General features: G+C 38.0%; 1 protein-coding gene across 1 annotated transcript in view; it reads right to left on the reverse strand.

Annotated features, from left to right (window-relative positions):
- LOC107681229 (NADH dehydrogenase [ubiquinone] iron-sulfur protein 4, mitochondrial) overlaps positions 1 to 6424 on the reverse strand; it is a 13427-nt gene that overhangs the window by 3980 nt on the left and 3023 nt on the right. The window lies entirely within an intron of this gene.

Raw genomic sequence — 6424 nt, forward strand, 5'->3', positions numbered from 1 at the left:
TAGTTCACCCAAAAATGAAAATTCTGTCATTAATTACTTACCCTCATGTCGTTCTAAACCCATAAGACCTCCGCTGATACGTTGTTTTCGTTCAAATCAAAGAGTAAACAACTTAGAAAAAGTATCCACGTGACGCAGCTGACACAGAATAGCACACACTATTTCCACACATTCAGTGGATATTCTCCAAAATGGCACCATGGTGATGCGGAGGAGATTAATTTTTTAATAAAGTCATTCTTTTTGTTTTCTTTGCATACAAAAAGTATTCTCGTAGCTTCGTAAAATTACGGTTGAACCCCTGATGTCACATGAATTAGTTTACCGATCTCCTGGACCGGTTTCTGGACCTTGATCGGGGTAATTAAATCGCTGTCTATGGGAGGGTCAGAGAGCTCTCAGAATTCATCAAAAATATCTTAATTTGTGTTCCGAAGATGAACGGAGGTCTTACGGGTTTAGAACGACATGAGGGTGAGTAATTAATGACAGAATTTAAATTTTTGGGTGAACTATCCCTTTAAAGTATACTCCTTTGTCAGTGAGAGACACGTTCAGAATCAGCACATGGTCACTGTCTAGTGGGCTTTGTTTTCAAGTGCGCAACTCATGGCATTCGCTGTTCGCGGTTATCAAACAGCATTGCATTACTGCGGGCGCCACCTTCTGGATTGAGGGTGAATTGCCTGTATTCGTTGTAAGGTCTCATGCACCGAACAGGGATGTCTGTACCATGACGGTTCGGTACGAATACATGTATCGTTACACCCCTACTAAACAGACATGGGAGACTTAATTTCAATGTCTGATGAACACATATACAATTCTGGTTGAGAACTGATGAAGAAAAATATTATGATTATTAATAAATAATATAATATTACATAATTAGTTGTTCCTTATCTACCCTTCCTTCAGCACGAATAAGATCTTAAAATATTTTTTGGTAATACTGAAAAAAAAACTTGCCATTGTCCTGCAAAATAAGAGGGGAAAAAAATGAAAGACGAAAAAAAAGTAGTCTAGACTTAGTCTTGCCTGCATACATTAGGACAACAAAAACCACGAGGGTGATCTACGCAACAGACGAATGCACAATGGCCCATAGACAAAGCGAGCGACTGTGCCTTAAATATGGTGCTTCAAGAAAAAAAAATAAAAAATAGGCCAGAGAGGGATCACAAAGGAAAACACTGCACTTTTCTCCTTGCATGTACAGGAAGCAAAATGAGAACTATGAAGTTTGACACTATTCACAGAGCCCTTCAATACCTGTATGTGCAGACAGAATGCCAGGCTTAAGAGCGAGGGAGAAAAGACTGGCAAAGTCTCAATCACGTGAAAGCGTGTCTATATTTCTGACACCTCTGGCTCCTCAGTGAATAAAGAGCATGGGAGCCCTTTCAGAGCAGCAGACTGTGGGGCCGACTGCTTGAATGAGCCCTGCGTGCAGCTTGGTAGAGCCAAGTGTGGCCGACAACACCGATACCAAAGTGTAAACAAGTAAGAATTTACCATGCGAGCAGAACTACAAGAAATGTTTTTTGCTGTTTTGCGAGTTCTGAATGCAATCAATCTTAAATTGTGCTTGTGCAAACATTAAATTAATAAAATGAAAAAATGAAATTTTTCATTTTTGAAGTAACCTTTCAGAAGAGGTTTCTTGATGGTTTTGCGCAAACACTCTGATATTCAGACATGGACTACTGATCCGTGTCGCCACACACATTCAACAGCAGATTCATACAATGTCTGATGGCATCTGTCTGCTGTTTCTGATTAGAAAGGGAAAAACACCAATGACTCGTAGTGTACATGTGTGGCCTACTGGCTTGTTTTAATCTCAGACAGACAATAATACATAAAAATGTGAATGGAAAAGTTATTGGAAGGTTACAGGTGGAACCTCTCAAGGACTTCTGAAGGCTGTAGTGTCCATAGATGTATATCAATCCAGTTTTCATTTCAGCATATGGAATAATAATACTACTCCATCACTGTTCCAGTACAACCCCTTCAGAATCACTTTAGCTGAATTCACATGATGATTAATAAAGAAGAAAATAGAGAGAAAATAAGAGCAGAAATAATTAATGACAGAATCTGCTCAGAGACATTGAGAACTACAGACATAAAGGTGACTTGGAAAGACATTACAGGTTGGTGTGTCCACATACATGCAAATGCACTTTCTGGGTAAAAAAAAACATTTGTGACCAATGAGAGATGATCCATATGATAAACCGAGGCAGGCTAGTAACATAAACATCTAATGTGGATTCACTCTCCAAACCAGAACGAGGTGAAAATGATCTTTGTGGATCAGCTGACTTCTTCAGTGTTTAGACAGAACTGTCTTCCAGCCAAAAAAATCTTTCAATGGCAGAATAGGGCGGATGAAGAGAAAGCAGCATGGAAACAGTCATTTTTAAATGTGGTGCAGAAACAACACACTACAATATTAGTCCTGTCTATCTAGGCATATTTTGTAATGCATAAAAATAAATGACATTTTGTAAAGCAACATGTATATGTACTCCATGCATTAACTCATTTATTCCAACAGTTAGAAAGAAACAATTTACCATAATGATTTAGATACTTGTCAACATACAAAAAAAGCTTGTTTTATTAATTACCAAGTGACTGTCATTTTTATTTAGCCTTTACTACACTGGGTAGCCTTGTCCACTGGTTATTATAACATTTAATGTGCTGAAAACCAGTGAGTGATATGACAATGGATGGGTGATCAGATCCCAAGAGCACCTGCAGCAATTGGTTGACCGACGGGGTGAAAAGACAGTTCCTTCTAATAAAAAATTAATAGCAGGTAATAAGCCACAGAAATTGTAAAAATGTCAAGCATGTTTCGATAATTAATCTTGTCAAATGAACAACAGAGTTTGGCTTTGATAAATATTCTGCTTGAAGGGATACTCCACCCCAAAATGAAAATTTTGTCATTAATCACTTACCCCCATGTCGTTCCAAACCCGTAAAAGCTTCATTTGTCTCCGGAACACAATTTAAGATATTTTGGATGAAAACCGGGAGGTTTGTGACTGTCCCATTGACTGCCAAGTAAATTACACTGTCAAGGTCCAGAAAAGTATGAAAAGCATCGTCAGAATAGTCCATCTGCCATCAGTGGTTCAACCGTAACATTATGAAGCGACGAGAATACTTTTTGTACGCGAAGAAAACAAAAATAACAACATTATTCAACAATTTGTCACCTCTGTGTCTCTCCGCATCACCGTAGCGTCATTTTGGAGAATACGGGTTTGGAACGACATGGGGGTAAGTGATTAATGACAAAATTTTAATTTTGGGGTGGAGTAACCCTTTAAATTCCCACACATGTAGGTCACTTCAGTACACTTACAGATATTTTGCTTAGAACTGTTTTCCAAAGTTGATGATTCTGCTTTTTATTGTTCTAGAACAGCAGTAGACAATAATTAAAGTAACAATTTATAATTGTACAAAACAGCAGGAACCAGCCATTAAACACAGACTTATGAACTCTGATTTGTTTTTTCCTCTTTACCAATTTGTTTTAAATAAAAATATTTTTTAAAAACTATTATAGTCAACTGTTCAAATTCTAAGCAAACTACATTACTTCCCAAGTTAACAGCATGACAAATAACACTGAGGATTCACAAAGGTGTTTGCTAAAATAAGTAACAACTCTACAGGAAACCCCTTCAGACAATTTGTATTCATTTCTGTCACGAATCATGGAAAGTAATGAATTACCAACTTTCTAAACAAAACACCAATTACAACTATTACAAAAATAATAAATGAGTCTCACCTCAAATATAATTATTATTAGAGACCAGTCAGCTACAGTATTAGAATATGAGCAGCAGGGAAAAATGTACTGAGCACATTTGGAAGAGCAGAGTGTGAGGAAATGAAGTGAGGAACACAGTGTGCACTCTACAGCCAGTGCAAGTCTCCTTCCTCTGCTACACAAAGGTGCTGTCGGGCACTTTAAAGGTTACTTTCTCAAGTGTTAAGCAAATGAAATACCGTTTAGCAACTAATACACAAAGCCTCTTGTCAGATCCTCTTCAAAGAGCCATGTCCTTTGACCTACTTGCCGGCCTTGGTTTTGGGGGTTTTTTCGGACAAGCACCTGGTATGAGGGGACAACTAGACAAAACAGACACTTGAGATGAACGCTGAAGGGAAAGAGGGGGAAGGGGGAGGAGGATCTTGAATTCAGTCTACCTTGGAGCTCACCGGCACAATGATACATGTTTGACAGCTACTTCAACATGTTCATTCAATTTACAGCTCTGGCTAGACAGAATGCCTCTTGCAAATAGGTATAATTTCACTGCTGTTTGCATTTCTTTTCGTATGCAGGACGGTTTGCAAAAACATTTCAATATACATGCAAATATAGCACTTTCAATAAATGACTGTGTGTAATTTCTACATTAGTAGGAGCAGCAATCGAAATAGCAAAATAATGACAATCAAACAGGTTTTCTGAACACTATCCCCCATCTGACACCAGACTCCATGCTAAACACACCATTGGTTGCGCCACTGTTGCGGTGTTGGGCTGATCAGGATGCTCAAACAAACAAGGCAATGTTTCATAGCACCACAGAGCCATACTGATTGCGCTTTTTAGGGAAATACACAAAGATTTATAAATGTCTCTTCATTTTAAATGATAATAGGAGACATTATTTTTACAATAAAAAATTGTGCACCAAAAATGTGCCTCATAAAGGGGTTTCACAAGCAGCTATAAGGTCCTCTTGCAGTTCATTCAGAAAGCTCTGGGTATATGAGCTTGTGCACGGCTCAAACATTCCGTGTGAAGCTCTGTGTCACTGGCCAGCCATGCAGGCTTTCTTGTGGCCCAGCATGCTTAATCAAACTGTAATTACGAACAAAAGCAAGTCAGCGCAGGCACCAGAGGGAGAAAGCGCCCAGACTCCACCACAATCACGCAGGACCTTAATTACCGTCATTTGCAATGCCACACATTTGACTGCACTGCAAAGTGGCACATTTGCAAGCCCTTTACTAGAGCTCGAGATTTTCTTTATTTTTCTCCTTTTCAAAATTATATGTTCAAAAATAATTCAAGAATGCTATTATAAATTCATTTTCTAAGCCACTTGAAATCAAAGAATAATTAGTTTCAAAACAACTTATGCACATCCATAATAAAAAAATAATCAAAGCTGTAACTGACATAACTGAAATCATATCATTCATAAAAAAACTGAGCCTTGATTTTGCAAAAAAAAAAATTGTAATGCCTTTATGTATTTTATTGCTGATTTTAGTCAAGTATATTAAATGCATGCAGTTACTCAAACACTTTTAAAATTCCATTTTGCGGCCATACAATGCACCATCTAATTTGATTTGAGATATAACCAAAACCTGAAAGCTTTTTTTTTTTTAAACCAAACACTTACTAAAACTGTCTGTGCTGAATTCAATGCTCTTTGTGATGCTTTCATCCTTCCACATTCTTCATGGTCAACACATCTCCATGTTTCAGTGGTAATTTACAGGCTAAGCCATGAAAATTAGAGATCCAAAGAAATGTTTTGTAGAATTTATTCAGGGTCAAATAGAAAAACACACCCAGGTGACCCAAAATAAATTCTACAAGACATTCTGAGATGTCAAGACCACTGAGTACATGCACATCATCTTCTCAAAGCAGTTCTGCAGGAATATCCCTAACTTGTTTAGACAATACTGTAGTCATATACTTTACATATGATCCACATGCCATAAATATTCACAAGTTAAATTGTTTTTTTCCCCCTGCAATCTTGTGTAAGAGTTACATTACCACTACTGCAAACTGTCTGATTACATCTACAACAAACATGAAAAACTCATATAAGAAGGCTCTCTAAAATGTCTTGAATAAGACAGATAGTCCTTGCCACATATCTCGCTCAATGGGCACTGCTCTCCTGAGAACAACAATGAAAGCTCTGTGGCCAATTATAAAAGGACAGCCGCCGTCTTCCTGCGAGTCTGCTACTGTCAGACTGTTTTTCCCCCCTTTTTCTTTCAATCCCCTCTTTTTGGGGGCCCTTTTGCAGCTTTACTTTAGAGTGGCCCCTACTATTAAATGAGAGTCCTCAACCAGGCGGGGTGTACTTGCCCACTCAGACACAATCAGAGATAGCCTGAGTCCACCCAAACACCCCACTCTGCCAAACCCGGCCCACACATTCAAGCCAGCTGAGTGTCTGAAGTCTCATAGGTAAACAAGGTCATTATTGTCTCACAAGGACATGAAAAAAAAAAGACTAGATTTCATTTCAGTATAGATGGATTGTATGAAGGACATTTTGAGAACATTTAGCTGTATAAAGCATGCTAGTATTCATAAAAAAAATAAAAAAAATTAATTTATATA

This window comes from Sinocyclocheilus anshuiensis, unplaced genomic scaffold, assembly GCF_001515605.1.
Source record: "Sinocyclocheilus anshuiensis isolate Anshui unplaced genomic scaffold, SAMN03320099.WGS_v1.1 scaffold697, whole genome shotgun sequence".
Lineage (NCBI taxonomy): Eukaryota > Metazoa > Chordata > Actinopteri > Cypriniformes > Cyprinidae > Sinocyclocheilus > Sinocyclocheilus anshuiensis.